This window comes from Patella vulgata, chromosome 1 (genome assembly GCF_932274485.2).
Source record: "Patella vulgata chromosome 1, xgPatVulg1.2, whole genome shotgun sequence".
NCBI lineage: Eukaryota > Metazoa > Mollusca > Gastropoda > Patellidae > Patella > Patella vulgata.
Window position 1 is genome coordinate 17797143 of NC_065879.2, and position 25271 is coordinate 17822413.

Sequence of the window (25271 nt, forward strand, 5' to 3'; positions counted from 1 at the left end):
CGGGAACTTGTCTGGGTCGTTGCGTTGTAGTCTGTTCATCGGTCATCTCCAAACAGTTATCACGCGTTCCTGGTATGTGGATGAACGGTGGTGGGCTCACACAAACAAACAGTTATATCACGGGTTCCTGCCATGTGGATGGACGGTGATGGGCTCACGCACCCAAACAGTTATCACGCGTTCCTGTCATGCTGGTGGACCTTGGTTGGCTCACACAACCAAACAGTGTGTCAGTCAGATACCCCATACTAAACTTATGTTGTCTAAATTAGCCCCGCTTGAGAACAGGGACGACGATAGTCCTAAATCGACGATTTTAGTCAAAAACACCAAGTATATTATATTGATAAGTTTGCAAAGTATATATTATTCTTTCATTTAATTAACTTTCATTTAATAACAGATTTGAACCGGTGTGACACTGTATCCTGTGTTTCGGCACCAAAAGAATAAAATAATATGTGACACTATTCTAGTCACGAATCTCCAGAAAACGGCCTGTAACTCTATCCGTCGTCTCGGTAGGACTTTCACGCTGTATTTAAAACTTCAGTTATCAATTACCCCTGGAACACCGTGTTGCTATTATAACTATCTATACTCTACAAAAAAGTAGGGGATATTCAGAAACAATACAAAACTGCGGAAATGCACTGCTGTTTTTATTAGAGGTAATCAGTGTATGTTAATAACAGGCCAATTGCCTACACATGAACATAAACAGTTCATATGAGTGGCCCCATTTCACTCCCAAAGAGATACACTGTCAAAAGTGAAAATGGACGTCTTTGATTTTTGTCTTAATAATGAGTAATTGCGCCACCAATCCTCAGACATTCAGCAATTCGTCGTGGTATGCTCCTAATCAACCGTCAAATCACGATTTAGGGCAATCTGACCCACTTCTCTTGCAGTACCACTGCCAATTCTTGCAGTGTTGTCGGTTGACGTTGACGTTGACGTCGACGAACACGTCTCCCAATCATGTCCCAGACATGCTCTATAGGGGAAAGGTCAGGACTCATTGTTGGCCATGGGATATGGACAATATGGAGACGCTGGAGGTAGTCATTCACGACACGAGCGCGGTGGGCACGGGCATTGTCGTCGGTGCCAGAATGTGGTCACGGTAGTACACACCAGTGACCCGTCCTTGAACAATATGAGCCACGGTGGCTAGGTGGGTAAGGCGCTGGCTCGCTAGCCTGGAGGTCGGGTGTTCGATCCCTGCATTGGCCGAGAAAGTGCATCCCGATTTTCCGACGTGGTTTCCCCTTGTCAGTGATGCAGGACGGAGGGCCTGACAAGGACAGTTTTCTAGTCCTTCGGATGAGACGAAAAACCGAGGTCCCGTGTAAACATTGGAATGCACGTAAAAGATCCCTTGGCAGTTGGAATTCGATATAAGAGTAGGCGATTATAGTGCCGCTGCCGGGCAAAATTTCCCTCATGGCACACTGTATGGCGTATGCCCATCTTCGTTAGCCCAGAACAGTAGGACGTTAAACCCCATTTCATTTCATTTCAGTTCTGCCAGTCATGGCGATTCCTCCCCACACCATAACAGACCCACGACTGAATCTGTCATGTTGTCTGACGTTAACGTTAGCATGACGCTCATTTACACGCCTCCAAACGCTAGCACGCCTATCGGTGAAATCCAGAGTACATCTGTACTCATCTGAGAACATTACACGCGCCCATCGACGATTACCCCAATTTCTACGCTGCCTACACCATTGACGCCTGTTTGTCATGCGCTGGCGAGTTAATGGAGGCACAACACGCGGTGGTCGCGCATGCGAATGGGCTGCATGTAGCCGATTTCTAATAGTTTAGTGTGTAACCCGAATTTCTGTAACTTGGTACAAGTTTACAGAAAGCTGATTGACCGTTTGTCCTCGATTTCGCAGAACCTGTGTACGAATGTATCGATCCTGGACTTGTGTAGTAGCTCTAGGACGACCTGAACGAGGTCTATCATCAGGATTGTGTGTTTGTTGGTACCGGTTCCACAGTCTGCTGATCACAGACTGTGGCACATTAAGCATGTTGGCTACTGCTCGCTGTGTAGAGCCCATTTGAAGCATGCTAATAGCACGTAGACGTTCATCATGTTGAAGACGTCCCATTGCAAATTAAACGTACACCAGTGACGCCTGTTTGCCATGCGCTGGCGAGTTAAAGAAGGCACAACACGCGGTCGTCGCGCATGCAAATGGGTTGCATGTAGTCGATTTCTAATAGTTTAGGGTGTAACTCGAATTTCTGTAACTTTGTACAAGTTTACAGAAAGCTAATTGACCGTTTGTCCTCGATTTCGCAGAACCTGTGTACGGATGTATCGATCCTGGGCTTGTGTAGTAGCTCTAGGAAGACCTGAACGAGGTCTATCATCATGATTGTGTGTTTGTTGGTACCGGTTCCACAGTCTGCTGACCACAGACTGTGACACATTAAGCATGTTGGCCACTGCTCGCTGTGTAGAACCCATTTGAAGCATGCTAATAACACGTAGAAATTCATCATGTTGAAGACGTCTCATTGCAAATTAAACGTACCACACTAAAGCAAAGATACAGTACAGTAAATCTTATGCAAAAATCGATAGGAAAGCAAATATGGATAGGATAAACCAGCACGCAGCAGTTTTCATCAACCCTTCCTTGAAGTGTCATATTTGACAATGCCCCCCCCCCCCTACGTGTATGTGCAGGTCAGTGGTTCTGTTGGGGCGATAGGTTCTTCGTCTGTCAACATACTCTCAAAGCATGTCAAGTGTCCATGACTATTTATCATATCACCACCTGCATAGGTATTTGCATTTCAATATCCCCTAATTTTTTCGAAGAGTATATATGAAATACATGAAACTACAGCATAGTACGTTATGAGTTGTTATAATATCTACACTCTGCGTTTAACAAGCCTAGAACCCAAACCTAAGGCTGAAACACTACATGTTGTCTCCAACCCCGCCGCGAACCAGACGCTGAGAGCACGTTCTTCTAAGAACCACGATGTCTTCACCCCAGCGTCTAAGCCCAGGAGGCTGTGGGTATGCCTTCGTCTAAGAACCCCGCATGATGTCGGTATCCCGGCCTGCTATATGCCCCTCTAGGAACACCACTGATGTCTGTTTTCTGGCCTCTAAGTTGAAGGGGCTGTGAGTATGATGTTCCCTAGGAACTCTGAATGATGTCTAAAAGTTTAAACCTCGTTCTTTCTTGAGTCATAGACTGGCCCAGAACTCACCCTAGATTTAAACACAATGTTTTAATATGGGGACCAACGAGGAGGGGCGTATGACGGGTGTCCACTATTCTAAAGCATTGGATACTATATTTGGATTAGTAGGTTATGATATCATTGCCCGATTTTAATCTACAAGGTATATCTTATTAGCCCAGTTCTCGTTGTCACTTGTACTAGCTAACAACTTCAATACATTAAAGAGCGCATCATTTGATAAAGTAAATAAACTCCACACTACAAAACAGTATACTAATTGTTGGATATGGCTGTCATTTAGGACAGAGATCTATTCTTGAAATAGAGTAGATAGATCCCTGTGCACAGAATGTCTTAATGAAAAAAAATGAATAGACCTATATATTAAAGCTTAGTATTTTATTATTCAAGAACACAGATTACAACAGATTATTTAGATGTAATATTGTTTTATTAATCGAGGGTTGACTGTGGTACTTGGGTTCTCGTCATGGCTTCCGTTCATATGGATATATCTGTAAATATAGATCAAAGAAAACACATTAGATTATAGTTAATATGGTGATAAACAATCAGGTGCTACGAAATATTATACCCGAGAGTCCTCGGGAGGTTCCGTGACTACAAGGGGTCGGTTGTCCAAAGTTCCGTTAACTTAAACATATATTATGCAAGAGCTAAATCTGCCTATTGCAGGTCTTTCTTTAGGCCTGAAATGTTACCTAAATTATTAATTAGACATTAATTAACTTATCCAGGCCATAATCAACTTTCGATGGCATCACATTTCTCCGATATTACACAGATTAGAACAGTTCAGCCATATTTTGATTTAAGCTAAAAAATGGAGGAGCGGGACTTGGCTTCGAACAACCAATACGGTGGTTGAAATTATTGCACACGTCTTGTCAAACCTTCAAAGGCTAATATCTTCGCTCGCAATGGAGCGATTTGAATGAAATTTTCAAATTATTCATTTTACATTATCTATTTTCGAACTATTATAGCAAGAATGGCTAGCTCTTTATCTAAATCTTACATAATTTATCTTTAATAACGAACGACTCGCTCGTTAACATGGAGTTAACGGATCGTTATCTTTAACACAGAATGTCTATATATTTTTTTATAGTGTTTTCTAGAGTTATCTCTTTTGTCTTAAATCAAGTTTTGTGAACAGACTGCACAGCTGTCCCATTTTCTCCAGTTTCTTGTTAATACCAACTTCTATGTACATTGAATTTAAAAGTTTAAAATTCAGCCAATGAGACCAAACGGTCTATATACTCTTGGATTAACTTTAACGGATAAGGAAATTGACTTTCCAGCAACAGACATTTAACGCGCCGTTAACAAACGACATGTTAGAAAGATAACGATGCGTTAGAGCTTAACGGATCGTTAAAATAACTGAGTTTTGAGCATCCGGTTCCAGATCATTTATACGTTATGGCTATTGTTACCATATAAACGGTTGCGACTAGAATGTTGACCTCTACCGGATCAAGTACACCTGTACATTGTTTAAATATAAACTGCTGAAATAATATCATAGGATCGATTCAAGTTTAGCGGTTTCGATTCAAATGTTTCACGTGACAATTTTAAGATCGCCAGTTTCTCCATGTGTCTACCACAAATGAAATGAAATCGGGTTTATCGTTCCACTACAGTAAGTATAAGTTACATACTACTAAGCTGAGTAATGGAGAGAGAGAGAGAGAGAAAAATGGGGTTTAACGTTAACTCGACACAACCTAGGTCATTTCGGGACTAACATATGGTTCAATTTTATTTTAATAATTCGCTTGCGCGTAGGGATCTTTGGCAGTGGGAGGAAACCGGAGGACTCGGAGAAGAGTAATGGTGGGAGTCGTGTTAGAAGCTGGGTATGCTTAGTAATTATATTACTGCCGATACCAACTGGGAATTCACATCGCTTACACGTACGGCTTACTATTCTTCAATCACATGTAAATATAGAAAGGTATCATGTACGAGACAGACTATGCTAACTGACCCCACTGCTGACCATTTATGTTATTACAGCATATTTGAGCACTTGATGAAATTACGATATTCAGTTTATTCATAATTATATATGATGATTACATACCGCTCCCGGTGTATTGCATGCACATATCAGCCAGCTGATTAACACGTGTCTCGTATAGCTGTACCAATGCTAAACATCCTACATTCGCAAAACATTCGATACCACTTCGGATTGTTCTGAAAAATTAATGCGCAACAAATTTATTTCATACAATCATTTAGGTATCATACAAACCCGTATACAACAAATCCTTACAGCCTAACTGTTTGCATTAAGTTATCATACAACACACCCTTACAGCCTTACTGTTTTAAGTTATCATACAATAACCCCTTACAGCCTTACTCTTTTCATTAAGGTATTATATATACAATCCCTTACAGCCCAACTCCCTTCATTAAGATGGTATACACTACCTTACAGTCTAACACCTTATAGCATAAAAACATTTTCCAAGTACGCGCCCAGATTGCATGGGAACGGTCCCTTTACAGTTGCATTAGACCGACATTTTCGCCAGCAAAAACGAAACGCCGTGAGAACTCGTACACGGACAACGGGCTTAACTCATTTTCTTTCATTTAGATATGACACTATCCATGACACCCTAAATCTTTTCGCCAAATCAATTCTAGGGAGGTAGATAATATAAATAATTTAGTGATGTTTTATTTTTGAATAGGGTTTGGTAGCCGAAAGAAACCGGATGAAAAGTTTGTTTGTACTTACTGACATATAAATGACACATCAGTGGAATGGGTTATATCTAAAATGGATACGGCACATTGTGCAGCTTCTTGCATGTTGCAACCTGCAAGGGAAGTGTTTGTTATACACTTAACATATTACATTGGTTTTACTATTACTGGATGGAATGAAATTAGTACAACCCTTTGATTAGGCTGTTCGTCATTTTTGTTTTCTAGTATTTCTTGAAATAACCATAATCAACGCCCGCTTCCACCAAGTGATATCGCCGTGTAGTATTTTGTCCAAACAAAAGGTGTAAACATTGAAACCACTGCGGAAACGGTAATTTTCAAATACAAAATATAAAATAACGTTGCCCGTCAAATGAATATGCACCCAGCATCAGAACTCCGGAGGGGGCGGGGTCTCTAAATTTCCATCCGGATTTTATTCTTTTACAAACGTCCATGCAATCCTGAATTGTTTGTACACAATCTTTAAATTCCCCCAAACCCAAACGGGGTCCCGAACGACCAACTCCATCAAGTATGAATAAACAATTTCAGAAGTAATGATAAACATAATGGCTACAGGAATCGCAGACGGACTGAAATAGATGACAGCAGAGATGACAGCAGTATACTCCAACGTGAAATGTCTATATAATATAAAAATAGATTATCTTGCCTGATAGTGCTGAACCTGAAATAAAGATAGAAAATGAATTAAATAAAGTCAAATTGGGTACATTAAATTGAGTATATTTATCGTCATCTCTGACACATTAGTTGAGCATATTATTACAAAAAATGGGCGAGCTGGACAGAATAATCGAATGGTCTAACGCGTGTGCTTTAGATGATAAGGTCTGTAATTGAGTCAAGTGCCGTGTTTCCGATTTCTCGCTAGTACATGACAAGGAGTAGGGTCCCCTGTCCGACCTCTGGGTCGTACGGTTTCAATCCATTGCTAAAGATTCCTACGCTCAAGCGAATGATTGTTAGACCCGAAATGACCTAGTTTGTGTTGAGTGCACGTTACCCCCCCACCCTCTTTTCTTACACAAGATGTGATATTGGGAATATAATACATCCATATACACTTACTGTTAGCAGAGCAAGTCTCATTCAAGTGTTCAATATTTTCAGCAACAAGGTGGGAACATTGATGATATCGCATGCAGGTGGAAAATGACCCCAGTGACCTGGAAGAAAATATAAAAGAAGTAAGAGATTTGTTCATCAACATCACTTGACATTAAATAATCGCCGACTGTTGTATGTTTAAAAGGGTGTGGTTACATTCTAGATATAGTAATAAGCGCTACGAAAATAGTTACCAATTTCTAATACGGGGTTTTGCGACCCCCCTCCCCATTAACACAAAGGTTACATAGGTTTGGGGAGGGGCGAATGGTTAACGCTTACGCGTTGGATTAGACTGTCTGTTATTGAATCAAGTGGGGTGGTTTGGTTTTTCGGCTTGTACCCAGTATGGTCGTCGGTCCAACCTCATTGGTTTCCTCCGGTTTTCTCCTACTGCTAAAGACCCCTGCATGCAAGCGAAATATTATCTACCTTTGATAATTTTGCAATCTGCTTTACTGTCTAATTACATGAGTATGTTGGCTAAACGTGTGTCTTTATGGAATCTCTGGATAAACTACAGATCAAGAACAAAAGATGGTTCTGTTGGTATTATGTCCCGTTCTTGGTCACTGCTAAAACCATGCTGCACACAGAGTACTATCTGCTTTGAGAATAGATCTCTGCCCTATATGGCCGCCATATTCAAAATATGTGTATACTGTTATATAATGCTGTTTGAATTCATTTAGATCTCTTATACACACAAGATTAACTAAACATTTTCGATTTCGATTTAGGAATTAAAATGCTCGCAATCAGTTCCGTCACGATTCTACTCACACCACCTTAGTAGTCGGGACTGGCAGAACTGTGACAGCTGAAGAAGAAAATATTTCAACCAATTCCGCGTCACTCAATTGTATTCTGTCAATACGGGACGTTCTGAACTGACAATCGAGCACCCCCAAGGTATAAAGCCTCATTGTAGAACACCTAAGTGTCTCTTCTCGTTGACAGAATACATAAAGATGACGTATTTTATTTGTTTTCGGTTTAGATTTTAAATACCTACCCACATATACCAGCGCTGCTGTGGAACACCATAGTACAGGTATCTAACATGTCTAGGTCACATTCTAAAAGAAAATAGTAGACAAATCCAAATGAAATATGACATTTCATATGATATGTGAATGAGGGTAATTAGACTTTATAAATTCGAGGATAAATGATTTCAATGTAAGTCTCGCTCTATTTCATGTTCTACCACATTTTGTCTATAGCATTTCAATGATCTTAAACTTTCTAAAAACATACAGTCCAACATGCCCATGTCGCGTTCATAACTGAGGTTGCACTTTATAACGATACAATGCTCAACTTGAATCACGTATCTGCTGCAAATCGTGAAGGGAGTTTACCATAAATAGACGAACTGCGTATTATTTGTTTTAGGACGGGGGCTGGGGTGGGGGTATCTAATGGTTAACCCGCGAGCGTTTGATCATAACGTCTATCATTGTGTCATGGGGTGTGGTTTCGATTCCTCGATTGTACGTGACAAGGCAGAGGATCGTCTGTCCAACCTCGTGGGTTTTCTCCGGGTCCTCCGGCTTCTCCTCAATGCTAAAGACCCCTACGCGCTAGCGAATTATTGGAATATAATTGAACCATATGCTAAAGGCGCCAACACGCTAGCGAATTATTGGAATATAATTGAACCATAATTATGACTAATGTGCGCCGAGTGGACGTTAAACCCCATCTCCCTCTGTTTTAGGACAAGTCAGCTATAATTCGGTTTTCTCCCACTTCTACACCGGTACAGACCCCTACGCGCAAGCGAATTATTGTTGAAATAAAATTAAACCATATGTTAGTCACGAAATGACCTAGAGTGTGTCCAGTGGACGTTACCCCCCCTCTCTCTCTCTCTCTCTCTCTCTCTCTCTCAGTCAACTATCATCCGCTTCACTGGTCTAAATATGCACCGACTGGGATAATGAAGACGGAAATTATCGAGTCAACGTCGAACATATTTGTTGCATATTAAACATTAGACAAAGATTCGTATATTGACATGATATTGTCGGGGAATGACAGGCGTGATATACCCTTTTTCCTAATGCTGTAACATTGAATGTCGATAATAAATTAAATGGAATGGGTCTCACGTCGTACTGCTCTGGGACGTGGATAATAATTAATGTACTTACGGTTAAAAATTTCTGGACTAGAAATAAGGTTAACAGAGGAGTAGCTACCGTTACCTGCAATATGCAACCACATCAGCAATATAAAATTGCAACTGTAAATTTGAAGACGAATCTGTGTAAATTAACAGAGGGCGAAAACTCCACGTCGACAAGTAAGTAGATACTACTGATATCATTACAAAAATGAAATGGAGTTTAACGTCCTAATGTTCTGCTCCGACGGTGCTAATGAAGACGGACATACGCCATACAGTGTGCTATGAGGGACAGCGGCACTACAGCCTACTCATATATCGAATTTTAACTGCCAAGGGATCTTTTACGTGCACGCCAATGACTACACGATACCTCGTTTCTTTGTCCAATCCGAATGGCTAAACATCTGTCCTTGTCAGGCCCTCCGAATCGCTAGACAACTGTCCTTGTCAGGCCCTCCTTCCTGCACCACTGACAAGGGAAAACCACACCGGAAAATCCCAATGAACTTTCCCGGCAAGGACTCATTTCAAAGTGGTCTGTTGTTCGCACCATAGCTTAATAGTCCAGTTAACCGCTGTTCAAAACAATTTGTATCTTGAAAACAATTTGTTACGTCAGTTTCAATGCAGTATTATTTTGTAAGCCATAAGCTAATACAAGTAATAAAAGAGGAATGGGAATGTAAATTTCCGGAAGGGTGAATTTACAACACACTTGGGGAAGGAGCAGGGGGGGGGGGGGGGAGTGTTATTGTGTAACGTTGTTTATATTGCAGTTCTGTATATGGAAAACTCACGGCGTAGTTCAATAATAAAAAAGTAATCATTTTGAAATGCCAAGCTGGGACAATTAATAGGGTGAGTTCGAATGAACCCTTACGGATGCAACATCAAGAATATAATTCTGAACCTTATCTTACCTTGAGCTGGCCCAACTTCAAGGCTGAAACCAGTTCTTCGTACACTGGAATCACTCGTAAAGCTGACTGCAATACAACCGTTGTTTGTCTTCACTGTAAACAAATAAAATCAAATGGGGTTTAGCATCACACTGTAAACAAATGAAATAAAATGGGGTTGAACATCCTACTGTAAACAAATGAAATAAAATGGGGTTTAATGGTCAATGCGTACACGGGACCTTGGGTTTTCGTCCCATCCGAACGACTATACATTGTCCCTTGCCCTGCATCACTCATATTACAAACAAATTGGATTCACACCTCTTGTAATTAAATATTTGAAATTTTTTAGAGTTTCAACAAAACAATGTAATGTAATGAACACAATTTAAAAAGACAAAATTATAATCCGTTATATATACTGTCTCACCATTCATATCCTCAGGTACTGAACCACAATATTTAACTTGTTGTATGCTCAATGCATCGTACGCACATTGTCTGTGGTATGACCTTTCAATGTCCATGCTTTTGATAACAACACGTGCTTCCGGTGTACCAGGGCAGATTGTCCAATCACATTCAGCGTTGTTTGGATATGTTGCTGATGTACCAGGGTAGTCGATCAACGTCGCATCGCCATATTGTTTTGTCGATACACAAGCTAAAGTCAATACAAATATTTGAAAGAAAATATAAAGTGCTCCCTAACATTTTGAGGTAAGGACATCAAAATTAACTAATGTACTTCCGGTTTTAAATTCCCATGACCAGCAGAAGTGTAGCTATTTATTATCTAGAACATACAATCTGATTTCTTCGAAACCTTACTTGTGTAAAGATATTCATTGATTCGTGGGATTTCTAACGAAGACAAAACTACATAGCACAATAGTAGTATCTTGTTGTAAATGCATAACGCAATTAACAATTTATATTATGTCTACTACATCTGTTAACACTGTTCATCATGTGCATTTTGCATATGGATAGTCCATTGGCCAATTACGCTATTTTACCGAGATTTCGTCTAATGGTTTGCATACAGCTATGGCGGGTGTGGCGCCAGGCAGGGTAAGCGTACTCTTCTGGACACCCGTTACCACTGTTTGTCGTGTATTTTGTACAAGATGAACAGTCCACTTGCTGATTACACTATTTTGCCTATGTCTACTGGTTTGGATTTTTAGTACTTGGTTTTATTTTATAGTAAACAAGAGATGAGAACAGAAAGAAAGCGTAAATGTGAGTATTTGTGGTGTGGATAGTCATGATCGTATCCACCAAACTACATAAAATAACCATGTGTCTCTTATTTTAAAAGTAACCAGATGACAATTTGGTCTATTGAACAAGTTCCCGATCGGGTCAACAACTTTCTTGGCTTCTCGCAGAAAAACGACTATTTGAGGGAAGGACAAATTATCAATGCCATTTTGACTATTATTTACATACCTAACCCATGCACTCGTTTGTATAAGATTATGTTAAAATGACCAGATCTCATTGGTTTGGGTCTTCATGGGACACACTACAGGGTTAGTCCAAGCCGATTTATTGGGGGAAAACACAACTTATGATATCAATTTCACGCCCAATTCTGTCAAGTACTAATTAGTGACACACTCGTCTGTTTCTGACCATGACCTCATTGGTTTGGGTAAAAAAATATCGATTTGATTGTATTTGTCGGAAGCCTTTATTAAAAATAGTTTAAAGTCACAACTTACTACTTCGCTTAAACCTTGGTTTCTGTTCCTCAAACTAATAAAATAAATGAAAACAAAAATACCGTAAGGTTGAGAAGGCTCTAGACATTTGTATTCAAAACATACTTGGAAAACTAATAGAGGTGTTATAACAATATACATGGCTAATTGGAAATAATCACACGAACAGTTTTTGTTTTTCACATAATCCACAGATACGCAACTTGCGACTTTTCCATGTTCACCCAAGTTCTTGTTTCTGTTCGTTGGAAGGTGTAGAACAGTTAGTGTGACTACTGAACAGAGAGAGAGAGAGAGATGGGGTTTAACGTCCACTCGATTCAAACTAGGTCATTTCGGGACTAAAATATGGTTCAATTTTATTTCAATAATTTGCTTGCGCATAGGGGTCTTTGGCAGTGGGATGAACCCGACGTGGACTCTTAAAAAACCCACGAGGTTGGACAGGCGACCATACCCCTTTTAACGTACCACCGGTTAATCGAAACCACGCTCGTTGTGGACAGGCGACCATACTCCTTGTCACGTACAACCGGGGAATATCGAAACCACGCCAGTGGACTCAATGCCAGACCTTATGATGCACGCGCTAACAAGTCGGCTATCCACATCCACCCACCAATATATGACTGTTGTAATATAAACACAGTAGTTTGCGATGGTGTGTCAGTTTAAAGAAATGTAGTTATCTTTATATATGAATGAAAATTCAAACCAATCGTACATTGCGACTTGTAGCTAATCTAATTCGATTTGTCTTTTCAAAGTCATTACGGCGTGTTCTAGCACACCTAATAAGACTTGTTTAGCAAATTTCTGTTGAAACATAAACACAATAGTTCGCGATAAGAGAGAGAGAGAGAGAGAGAGAGAGAGATGGGTTTAATGTCCACGCGACACAAACTAGGTCATTTCGAGAATAATATATGAATTAATAATATTTCAATAATTCGCTTGTGCATAGGGATCTTTAGCAGTGGGAGGAAATCGGAGGACCCGGAGAAAACCCACGAGGTTGGACAGGCGACCCTACTCCTTGTCATGTACAACCGGGGATTCGAAACCACGCCAGTCGACTCAATGGCAGACTTTGTGATACGGCAATGTGAATAAATATATTTACCTTAGCTAGAACCACATGGGTTACCACCAATAGAGCTACTAGTATCTTCGTGAACATTTTGTCAGTTTATTCACAACTGATTTACATAACCAAAACAATCCAATTTATATTCGTATTTTGACTTACATTTATTGAATCAATGCATGTTAGAGTGGATTATTGGTCAGATATTGATAACATTTCTCGTATCTTATATCTGAAATAAAAGCATCTGTATTGAAGCAGTCAGTTTTCAAAGATATCTAATCCCATGTAGATCACTTTTATGGCGACCATTACTCTAGTTCTCAGGTTTATTTATGTAATTCTGTAAATCAATATCCGAATTAAAAAAATCTGTATTGAATCAGCAAAGATTTCAAAGAAATTTAATCTCTTTATCATAATATTCTGATTTTAAATTTGTTTTGTTTTTTGAAGTTTCTATTACATTAACTTGTACGGGTGGAGGCAGAGGCCCCCCCCCCCCCCCTGGGTCTGACCTCGCGAGGGACAACCTTTCTAGAAAGTTTTTAGAAAACTGAGTGTAAATGGTGAAATGAAATGAAATGGAGTTTAACGTCATACTGTTCTGCTCCTAACCTGGGCTAATGAAGACGGGCATACGCCATACAGTGTGCTATGGGGGAAATTTTGCCCGGACAGCGGCACTATGGCCTACTCTTATATCGAATTCCAACTGTCAAGGGATCTTTTACGTGCACGCCAATGTGTACACGGACCTCGGTTTTTCGTCCCATCCGAACAACTAGACAGCTTTTTTTTGTCAGTCCCTCCGTCCTGCATCACTGACAAGGGAGAACCACGCCGGAAAATCTGGATGAACTTTCTCGGCCAATGCAGGGATCGAACACTTAGCGTCTTACCACTTAGCCACGTGATCCCCAAATGGTGCTCATTGCTTAAATTTCGAGTGTGGCAATCTTATCAATCTGATTAATATACAGATCTATGTTTCGTTACGTTTTTTCATACTTCCGATGGCCTACACTACATGAATATCTGACCGGTTGTAGTAGAAGGTCAAGTCAGGGGGTCATACGGGCGGATTTTGACCCTATGACGTTCGACATTTGAACCAATCAGCGTTGATGTTTCTAGTTGGTTACCCACAGTTAGCGCGGGTTATATAACAACTCCTAGTAAAATAAAGACAAGTAAAACGAAATAAATTTTGAACTATTAAAAACAAAACGAAATGGGGTCTGTGTTTAAATCAGATTGCAGTCTTATTAATCCATCAAAAGCGAGGCAATTAAAGACTAAGAAGATTCACCCAAATAAATAGGGACCCCAAGCTACGTGAGAACATTGGCATTTAGAGGCGCATTGCCAATGGCAATGACATCTATGAGATACAGAGTGCATTTAGCACATCTATGCCTCCCTTATCATAATAGTAAAATAGCGTATGTCTGGATGACGATGGGCCCGTGGGTGGTCATGGCAAAGTCGCATTAGCATTGGAACAAAGGACAAATGTTGACATTCCCTTACGTAATGTTGCTTCTAGTTTAAACCTGGCAATGTCGCATTAGCATTGTTTTCAAGGTAGACCAGTAAGTAGTTTCGTTTTATAAGATCTAATATCACAACCAAACATTGCTACAGAGACTGACGAATCCTGACCCAATTTAAAACTGGTTAACATTCCATCCATCACAGTGTACAAAGTCAATCGGGATTAACCAAAGGTCTAAACAATTATGTTAATGGAAAAATGTATGATGACAATTGCGGCTACATTACTTCACAGCGCGCGAAATTTATTATCAGCGATTAACCAAGTCAATTGCCAAAAAAAACCCCAACAAAATCAACTGTGTGACAAACGAGGCTATCCAAAATGGCCAACACGCAAACACCGAATCTGTTCATCATCTATTGAACCACGTAGCAAACAAGCTTAGCATTACATAATTACATGCATTATTCATATATAATGAAGCTTTTCCGGTGAGCTTTAATCAACTGTTTTAGGGAAGACCACACCAGATCTATGCGCTTTACCAAACCGACTATAAAAACCCAACTACGACTTACATTACGATTTCTAGGGCTAGGTCACAACGTTAGTATGTCCGCATTTCCGAACCAGACAGCTGCCGGCGGTGTGATGGAAGACCAGTTAACGGCTTTGAAGGAAATTATTGTCGGATGCTTACCAAATATGTGCCATCTTTGTCCTTCTCACAATTATCACTATCTTGGCATACAATAAGTTGACATTGCACGAAATCGATTTTAAAGACTCTATTTATGTCAGTGTTTATGCTCAGTTTTGAAAAGAGTACCAATGTGCTTCTATCACCCTTTAATGATCACCCATTTGTGTAGAAGATCATTATGTTTAAAATATGCAGCTCGAAAGGAATTCATTTTGTCAGGGAAAACTGGAAAGTAATTGAGACATTATTTTGTTCATTTAGTTAGGTGTATATATGAAAAAGACGGCATCGTGTCACAGTCATGTGATCCGATCATCGCCATTTTATTCATAATGAATAGGGGTTTAACGAGACATGGCTAATGAAGACGGGCATACACCATATAGTACGATATGGGCGACATCTTGCTCGGACAGCGGTACTACGACCTACTAATACTTAAATTACAACTGTTCTTTTACGTGCATGCCAAGGTTTACAGGGGGCCGCAATTTTTCATCCCATCCGGTCGACTATACGTTGGCAGCCCGCCCCCCATCGTTCTGCGCCATGGACAAGGGGGAACTATCCCGGAAAATCCTGTTATATGAGACTGTCACGGAATGTCTGTTGGAAACGAACTATTCATAGAAAGATTTGTGCCACCGCCTTATTCTTCAAATCTTTGTGTTAAAATCGGAATGTTTGTAACCAGGTCTATCACATAATTATATAAAATTGGCTGACACTGAAATTGTCCTTTAAAGTTCCAATAAAGAAGCATTATCTAGGATTTAGATATAAAATGAAAAAATTGGGGTTTAATGTCCTACTGTTCTGCTCTGACTGGGCTAATGAACACGGGCATACGCCATACATTGTGCTATATCGAATTCCAACTGCCAATGTGTACACGGGACCTCGGGTGTCCGTCCCACACGAAGGACTAGACAGATGTTCTTGTCAGGCCGTCCGTCCTGCACCACTGACAGGGGGAAACCACATGGGAAAATCCCGACGAACTTTCTCGTATAATGCAGAGATCGAAGACGCGACCTCCAGACTGGCGAGCCATCATCTTACCCGCCGTGACTCCAGGATTTAGATAAAGAGCTTGGTGTTCCAGCTATAACAGGTTATAAATAGATATAGAACATTTCAAATTACTTTATTCTGAGCACAATTATGGGTGTTTAAAGTTTTGACCAAAGCATAGCGTAAATAATAAACTTAATTAAGTCTCGATTCTCCATATTTATAATCCCCCATTTCAGTATGTGCGTATTGTGTTGTTCGTTTGTTAACCATTTGCTTTAAACGCGATAAATGCTGATTAGTTGGGGCGCTGGTGGTGGTGGTGTGTGTGTGGGGTGGGGCAGGGTTTTGGGGGTAATACAATTTGTACTCGAATTGAGGGGTAGTCGAAATTGGATGCAGTCGAAATTTGGGTAACCCCATTTTACATTATAAATTTTAAGCGTGCCATACTGGGTACCATGCCAATGTGGTCCACTGACGTTATCTCTCCCAAGTAGACCAATGCAATAAGCTGCGTTTACGAAGCGCTACACAGCAATGAAAAGATCAGAATTACGCCCCTATCTCTATTAGTCGTATGTAGCCATAGTGTTTCCTGTGTGTGGTATAACCGTATATTGCATAATGATTAGTAAGACCTAGTTCCTTTAGGACCTGTCTCTGAGCGGACGATGTCCACTGACATTTCCTATCGGGCCCTATATATCTGCAATATGAAAATACGGTAAAATACGGTAAAGTACCGCTCTTCTCCACCTAACCTATTTTCACCGTGATTCTTGATTTACCGCCAAAAGGAATCATTTCTCACTATATATTTGACACAAATCTATAATTCTCAAGTATAATTTAGCGATTAAATAAACATGCGGGTTGTGCATGTTCAAGTCTCGTAATAGCTGCGTATGTTTTTGATCGCAGAATTCTACTTGAAAATAGTTGAATCATTATAAATTTATATCAGCTGTGGAAAGAAATGATTCCTTTGGCGAATGATGTAGAATTAAGGTGAAAATGCATGTAATGGATTATTGGTCAGATATTGATACCATTTCTCGTATCTTATATCTGAAATAAAAACATCTGTATTGAAGCAGTCAGTTTTCAAAGATATCTAATCCCATGTAGATCACTTTATGGCGGCGACCATAACCGTATAATAATTACTGAAATCCACCGGCATGTTTGCACCAAGTATTTGTCTTATACCATTTCACGTATCTTATATCTGAGATAAACACATCTGTGTTGAATCAGTCAGTTTTCAAATAAATTCAATCGCTTTGTCAATTATTGCGGATTTAAGGCGACCATAACTCTAGTATCCCCCTTGATTATGTTGAACACTCGATCATGTAAACCATTGTATCATATAACTGGTTTGGACACACCTGTACTGAAACAGAGAACAGATTTCAGATTACTTTGAAGTTGTTATTTAAATACAGGCAGATGTCCTGTAATTTATAATCAAGCATTAAGAAAAGAACTGTATATAAATTGGATTGTCGAGGTCCGCGAATCATTTGTAGCATTATATTGGTCGTCAAGATGTTCACAAAGATATTGATAGCTCTGTTGGTGGTAGTTCACGTGGTTTTGGGCAAGAAGGTAAAGAGATCAAAACAAGCTGTAATCGCCGAAGAAATATTCTGGTCGTCAAATGTAGTTCGGGCGTCAGAGGGTAGTGTTTTGTGTGCTTACAGTAAAATTGCTGAATCGTCTAATACACACGTGGCATTATTTCAATAACGACAGAATCAATAATTAGGTGAACGCGGGGTGTTCATGCTAGCGCGCCAGCGCCTGGCTCACTGTGAGACGAAATGAAATGAAATGGGGTTTAACGTCCTACTCTTTGTTCTGAGCTGTGCTAATGAAAACGGGCATGGGGCATACATGCCCGGACAGCGGCACTACGGCCTACTTTTATATCGAATTCCAACTGTCAAGGGATCTTTTACGTGCACGCCAATGTATACACGGGACCTCGGTTTCGTCTCATCCGAAGGACTAGACAACTGTCCTTGTCAGGCCCTCCGTCCTGCATCACTGACAAGGGGAAACAACGTCGGAAAAAGACCGAGTATGATCAAATTGAAACATTTGGTAGTGAACTAGTGTATCTTTTAATTCTTTGGTCTTGTTTTTATCCTTCTTTTGTTTGATTTTTTAAAAATAGATTGAAAATGAGAGACCAAGATTTAGACGAGCAATGGGTAAGTTTTTAACTACATGTCATAAATCACAGATCCTATTTCGTTTCGTTTTTTATAGTTCAAAATTTCGGTTTACTTGTCTTAACTACACCAGGATCTGATTGAGTTGTTAAATAACCCGAGTGCTGAATGGTGTGAGCGATTAGTCAATCAAGTTCTTTGCGTATAGTTCTTATCATATGGTGCAGAACTGTGGGTAGACATTCGCAGCGATTGAAAACAAATCAAAACAGCATTTGTACTTTCGAATAGCCACACGGAAAATCGACTTCGATTGGATAATCGGATGACTTATATCATCGGGTCAAGAGTCCTTCGTATTACGCCGACGCGGCCTCCCATTACAACGGGTCAGATCTTAATGTAGTAGAGGCCATCGAAAGTATAAAAGAACGAAACGAAGACAAAATCTCATTTGATTTTCATGTAATATCTAAAATAGTTTAAAATCAAAGAATGAACAAAATAAAACAAAATGCCACTTTGAATCGGAATGGACAGGATTGGTGACTTAATCTGAAAATTAATTAAAGATACATTATATAAGAGCCAAATCCACCTTTTGCATTCCCTTTTTCTGGCTTCAAATGTCACATTAATTATTATTTTAAAGGTGTATTAACATGGCAAACCCATAATCAACGCCTTGGGCCGTCGAATGGCCTTTATATGAAGTAGATTAGAATACAACGGTAATTTAAGTGTTCAACGATAATAAACAATATACGCTTAAAAAAATTCAAACACTTATAACTTTGGACAGAATACAGTAATGTGACTGACATTTTCAATATAATCATTTTTCATTTTCTTTTTTGGAACGTTTATAGAAATAATGATCACCTCTTTATCTAATTATAACATAACACGTCTTTATAGACCTGTAATGGGCAGATTTCTCCCTTATATAACAATCCTTAATTAGAAATATCTTATAATTTATAGATATATTATGTAATTTCAATTAGCTAAATAAATATTTGGATACTATCACTTTAAAGTTCCAGTGCAAGCATTGTTTATGAAACCGTATTGTACATAATTGTTAGGTCGCGTTTCAACTTGGATTTGCTATTTTCAACAGCTGTAGTTGTTTAACATAGATGATTTTAAGGTTTAATAAGTATGCAAATTATAGCATAGTGATTCTTAACCAGTGTGCCGCGAGATCTTCCTGAGCGTGCCGCGACATTTTGAACGACACATTAAGATTATGCGAAAAACCACGTGATCCCAATTGAGTATTTATTGGTGTCTACTGATAAATTCATAGTTGTGTTGTCTTTATTTAGTTTGGGTCATTCTATGTGTCTATGACTAGTGTCTGTCTACGGTTATATTACGTCTGACTTACCATGTTTTTATTTTGGAAAATTCAAATATTTTTCATATATATTTAGCCAGGTGTGCCGCTATTTTTTCATGGATTCCAAAGTGTGCCGTTGGCAAAAAAGGTTGAGAACCACTGTTATAGTATGTTTTGAAGTAATGCAACGCAAGAGCATAAAAATATTGCTATTCTCTTGGTAGACGTTTTAATAAGCATTTCGCATTTTCTTACAGAATGCAACATGGCAATGGTCGACAGTTGTTCTTCTGCGATGAAGTCCGATGGTGGTGCTTGTAGGTGCGTATTGTAACAAAGCAATGGGGTTCGCCTAACGATTTATTGCCCCCGCCTTTCGATTTATTGTCCCCCTACTATTAAAATGGGTCCGTCTGCATGTCTGTCTATCTGTCCGTCTCTCTGCCCGTCAAACATTTTGGGATACAATAACTCTCCCTCAAATTGTGCTTCAATGCTCAAACTTGGTGTAATTCTTTTTTACGGTTAATGCCTTGATGTAGTTCACAGATGGGCATTGTCTGCTTAGGCTACGCAAAAATAAGCAGTTTGATTGATTGATGCTTTGGGCACGATAACTTCGGTTCTTATTAAGTGAGAGTTATGAGTTTTATTATATTAATACCTCGATAATAAGCATGTTCTGCTCAGGGTAAGCAGGGCGATAAACAATCTGAATAAGGTAGAATATACAAACTTCGTGTAGGGGTTTATTAGTTAAATGCCTTGACAGTGTTCGGCCATGCGCATTTCACACTAAGCGGAGCTAATAAGCAATGTAATTGCTTTGGGACAAGTTGACTTTGATTCTAACACTGGGACCAAACACGGGACTTCCAATTTATCGAGCAAACGACTTACTCACCGGGCCATCGTGGCTCCTGAAATATGAAAACTAATTTAATGTTTTACAAATATTTTGCAGTCAAATAGTGTCTTTTACCAACTGCATCAAACCTGCTGGTTGCTCGGATCTTATTGGTCAATATCTAGAACCAATACGTCAGCTATGTTCTGAAAACAGTAAGTTGGCTTGTATTTACCATTATTGCAATACAGAAACCAAAGTTGTTGGTTAACACAGCTTTAGCACTCTCACTTGATGAAACGATGTCCCACTCTCCTCGCCATTGATATACATACTTAGGAGATGACCACCGTCAACATCGGTCGCATTATTTCTATCTTTCTTGTAAATCCTCTTGAGTGAAGCCTGTATCAGTGCAGCACAGTGGCGGCTTACGACTGATCGCTGGATCCATTCACTTGGTTTGATATTTGTTGTTTATTTCTTGCAATGTTTGTGTAGTTTATCTAATTCTCAGATTTGTCTTTTAGTTCGGTTTTCCTGCACTTAATATTTTGGACCATACATGCAATTGAAATGAAATGAAATTTAATAGGTTTTAACGTCCTACTCCGACCGGGCTAATGTAGACGAACATACGCCATACAATGTCATGCTGGAAAATGTTTCCGGACAGCGGCGCTATGACCTACTCTTATTTCGAATTCGAACTGTCAAGGGTTCTTACGTGGACTCCACACATATGCATAATTGAATGTTGAAGAATCACAGGATAACTATTTGGCAATATAAAGGGTCAGTAATCAGTCTGTATCCCAGCAAATGTAATGATGTAACGCCAATGTTTACATGTTTGTAACGTCAATGTTTACGGGTGTGTAACGTCAATGTTTACATGCCTGTAACGCCAATGTTTACATTTTTGTAACGCCAATGTTTATATGTTTGTAATGCCCATGTTAACATGTCTGTAACGCTAATGTTTACATGTGTGTAAGACCAATTTTTCTAACTTGTTTCTAACAACAATGTTTACAGGTTTGTAACACCAATGTTTACATGTGTGTAACGTCAATGTTTAATGCATCTGTTTACGTGTATGTTCTTTATTTCAGGTGCTGCTTTAGCAAGTAAGATACCATTTTGTTTATGTTCTCAATTCTTTTCCCTGTTTCTGCAAATGCATACGTCATGCATTGTAGTTTTGAGGGCCAACAGAGTTTCCGCCTACTCTTAATCGAAATTCAACTGTACGGGCGATCGTAGTGTTAGATCGAGATAATATCTTTCATTTTCAGAAACCTTGTTCCGTAACATTTTCAACCGTTTGGCCGCCATATTAGATTTTACCCCAAAAAAGCTCCAAATCGAAATTCAGCCGCCATTTTGATTCCGATTTTCGAAAACTGTTTTTTTTTTTTTTAGCCTACTCCAACTGGCAAAAATTCTTAGGAAGTCGATTTTTGAATTTGGATTCTGTTTACTTCCGGTTTCACTTTAAATTTTGTTCAACTTTAGAGGTTCTATCTCGGCAATCCTCAGCAGATTTCAGTACCCTACATCTAGCCTCGGCTGTATGACGAAGTCCGCCATTGGAACTACTTTCAAGTTCACGGATTACCAACGGCATTGCCCATGATGGCCGCCTTTGAAAAATGTTTTATCATACAAATATTTCAAAGTCTATCTTTGCACTGAAAATTCTAAACACGGTTCGAACGACGCAATTTTGATAACTTCTTTTTAAAAGCGGCAAGTTTTTCTTATAAGTAAACCGGTGCCGCATCGGAATTGTATAGGCGTAGGTACATATCACTTACAGTCATACAGCCGAGGCTAGATGGAGAGTAACGGAATCTGTCGAGGTTTGCCGAGTGGGGACTTAACGTTTCAATGACCCTTGACCTTTGTATATATAATGACCTGATGTCAACTTACAGTTAATATCACAAAGTTCAGTCTTGAAATATAACTTCCGGTTTTATCAAGAGTTCAAAATGACAGGTTTCATCGTGTAAACTTATTGCTGACGTGACAAGGCGTGACACCTGACGTGACCTGGCGTACCGAAACACGTCAGTACTCCTTCAAGTACAGATCAACGTTTTTAACCCAATTCAGTATATGTCTGGAATGTTTTGTTACTGACTTTTGAAACAGTTACATCATAATACTGACCACTGTTGAAACAGGAGAAATTATTGTTTGTGTCCTTTTTTTCAGATTGTAACATGAAAGATGCTACAAAATGTTCCAAAACGCTGGCAATGAATAACAACCTTAATGGAGGTTTACAAGCCGAATGTCAGTAAGTATTAAACATTAATACCACGTAGTAGAACATGCTAAACATTAAGATAAAATTATAATACACCTCCGGGTGAAGGTTAAAATTCGGATTTTCCTAAACCATATAATATTGCTTTATAGAGTCAGTTAAAATGAGTAAAAACCTAATTCATGTATTTCAGAAGCCACATAACTATAACATTATTTAAGATGTATATAAAGAGCTGGTAATTTAAAATGATTCAATCGCTAATTCCAGAACACCTGGTATCACTTGAGAATCTCACGTATCTTGCATATCAAATTTGTATTTTAGAGGAATAGATCACCTTGTCACCCGTTTAAGAGATTCGGGATGTTCTCCATTTGTGGATTTGTACATGTCTCAGTTTGATCAATTACGTCAGTTCTGTCCTGGTAAGTTTTCTGTGCCATCCGGGCTAATGAAGACGGACATACGCTAAGCAGTGTGTTATGATGGGCACTCTGTCTGGACAACGATATTTACACCTACTCTAATTACAGAGATACTCGCTCGGTCAACAACGGAGTCGATCCCTAGAACGCGAAATGAAATGTAGTTTAACATCCTACCTTTGTGCTCCTACCAGGCTCACGGAGACGGACATAAACCGTATTGTAGCACTGGGGCAATATTGTGCTTCGCCTACGTTTTTGTCGAATTCTAAATATCAAGGATTCTTTTACGTGAAGACTGTCATGTACATGGGTTCTGTCTGGGTTTTTCGTCACATCCACAAGATTGGAAACTTTTCCATGCGGCCAGGGCATTTTTCCTGCAATACTCACAAGGTGAAATCGTGCTGGAAAATCACACAAAGCTTTCTCGATCAACACCTGGATCGAACCTAAAACCTACGGGTAAGTGACCCAGTGCCCTACCCACCGAGTCACCGCGGATCCTGGTTTGTCAGGAGTTACTGAGCACAAAACAATGTGACCATTCGGTTAGGATCTTATTTATTTAATTATCTTGGTTTGGTATTTATTTATTTACTTATTTATTTATTTAACCACACGACACCATTCGGTTAGGATCTGATTTATTTAATTATCTTGGTTTGGTATTTATTTATTTACTTACTTATTTATTTATTTAACCACACGACACCATTCGGTTAGGATGTTATTTATTTATATATCTCGGTTTGGTATTTATTCATTTATTTATCCCGGTATTTATATACTTATTTTTTTATTTATCTCGGTTTGGTATTTATTTATTTATTTAAGTCCGGACTAAGGGCTGGCCAGTACATAAGCTTGACACCGTTCTGCTGTAGAAAGTCCCGAGTACCCCTGGCGGTGTGGGCACGAGCGTTGTCATGCCGAAAAACGTTGTTTCGATGGCGTGCGAAATGTGGTATGACGTGGGGTCTGAGAGCTTGATCGATGTAGTGCACTGCTGTGATGCCGCCTCCTCTGCCTGGACCAAGATTTTGGAACACCACAGGACTACTTTCTGGTTCAGGCCGATTCCACCCCAAACCATTATGCTTGGACCTCCCCATGAGTCTCGTTCCATGACACATTGGTCATAAAAACGCTGGCCACGTCGACGCCATATTCTGGTCCTGCTATCTGCAGTTGATACACAATACCGACTCTCATCTGTGAACAGAACAGTTCTCCATTGCCTGTGTCGCCAGTTCTGGTGTTGATGGGCAAACTGTAGCCGTTCACGTGGATGGCGAGGGAGTGAGGATCGGTCCACGGTAAGGTCTACGGCAATGGATGTTCTCTCTGGTGAGACGTCGGTGCACGTGCTGTCGCATAACATGGCGGTTTTGTCGCCTCGTGGTAACCCTTGGTCTACCAGTTCGGGGGCGATCATCCGTGGTGTTGGTGACCAGAAAGCGTTGCATGAAGCCTGTAGGTAGATGGTCCGAACATTGACCTGGAAGTGATTGGCAAGGGCTTGGGCAGTGTGGCCAGCGTCGAGTCTTTCAGGTGCTCGGTTCCTCTGAGCTGTTTTGAGTCGTGGCACGCTGCTGACGCTGTAGTGTGAATTATTCAACCAGGTAGGGGGGGGGGGCATTTTATAGGGCTGGTCCTGGTGAACAGCACGTGCAGCATGAGTTACATGAAAATCATGGAGACCACATAACCATCTCAGAAGTCGGGTTGCGTTTTTGAGAACATTCCCTGGGTTCAATTCTGTGTTTGGGAAGGAGCCTTATTGCTCAGGTATAGTTACATACTATAGTTACATACTACTTAACATGGTTACTTACTACTGTACACCGTTATATACTACTCTACACAGTTGCGTAATACTGTACATATAGTTATACACATCTCTACATAGTCACTGCTCGTAAATAGTTACATACTACTCTACATAATTATATGCTTCTCTACATAGTTGCATACTACTCTATAGGGTCATA

The 25271-nt window shown here is 39.8% G+C and overlaps 2 long non-coding RNA genes across 2 annotated transcripts; both read right to left on the bottom strand.

The window, feature by feature from the left end:
- Positions 1-3620: 3620 nt before the first annotated feature.
- On the bottom strand, positions 3621-6101 carry LOC126808933 (uncharacterized). Its single transcript, XR_007674841.2, has 3 exons — positions 6017-6101; positions 5348-5463; positions 3621-3746 (listed from the first exon to the last, which is right to left on the bottom strand). It is a non-coding gene; the product is annotated as an uncharacterized LOC126808933 (long non-coding RNA).
- A 562-nt stretch (positions 6102-6663) lies between these two features.
- On the bottom strand, positions 6664-13092 carry LOC126808934 (uncharacterized). Its single transcript, XR_007674842.2, has 8 exons — positions 13015-13092; positions 11892-11925; positions 10592-10825; positions 10180-10272; positions 9282-9335; positions 8138-8201; positions 7084-7181; positions 6664-6679 (listed from the first exon to the last, which is right to left on the bottom strand). It is a non-coding gene; the product is annotated as an uncharacterized LOC126808934 (long non-coding RNA).
- Between the last annotated feature and the right edge of the window lie 12179 nt (positions 13093-25271).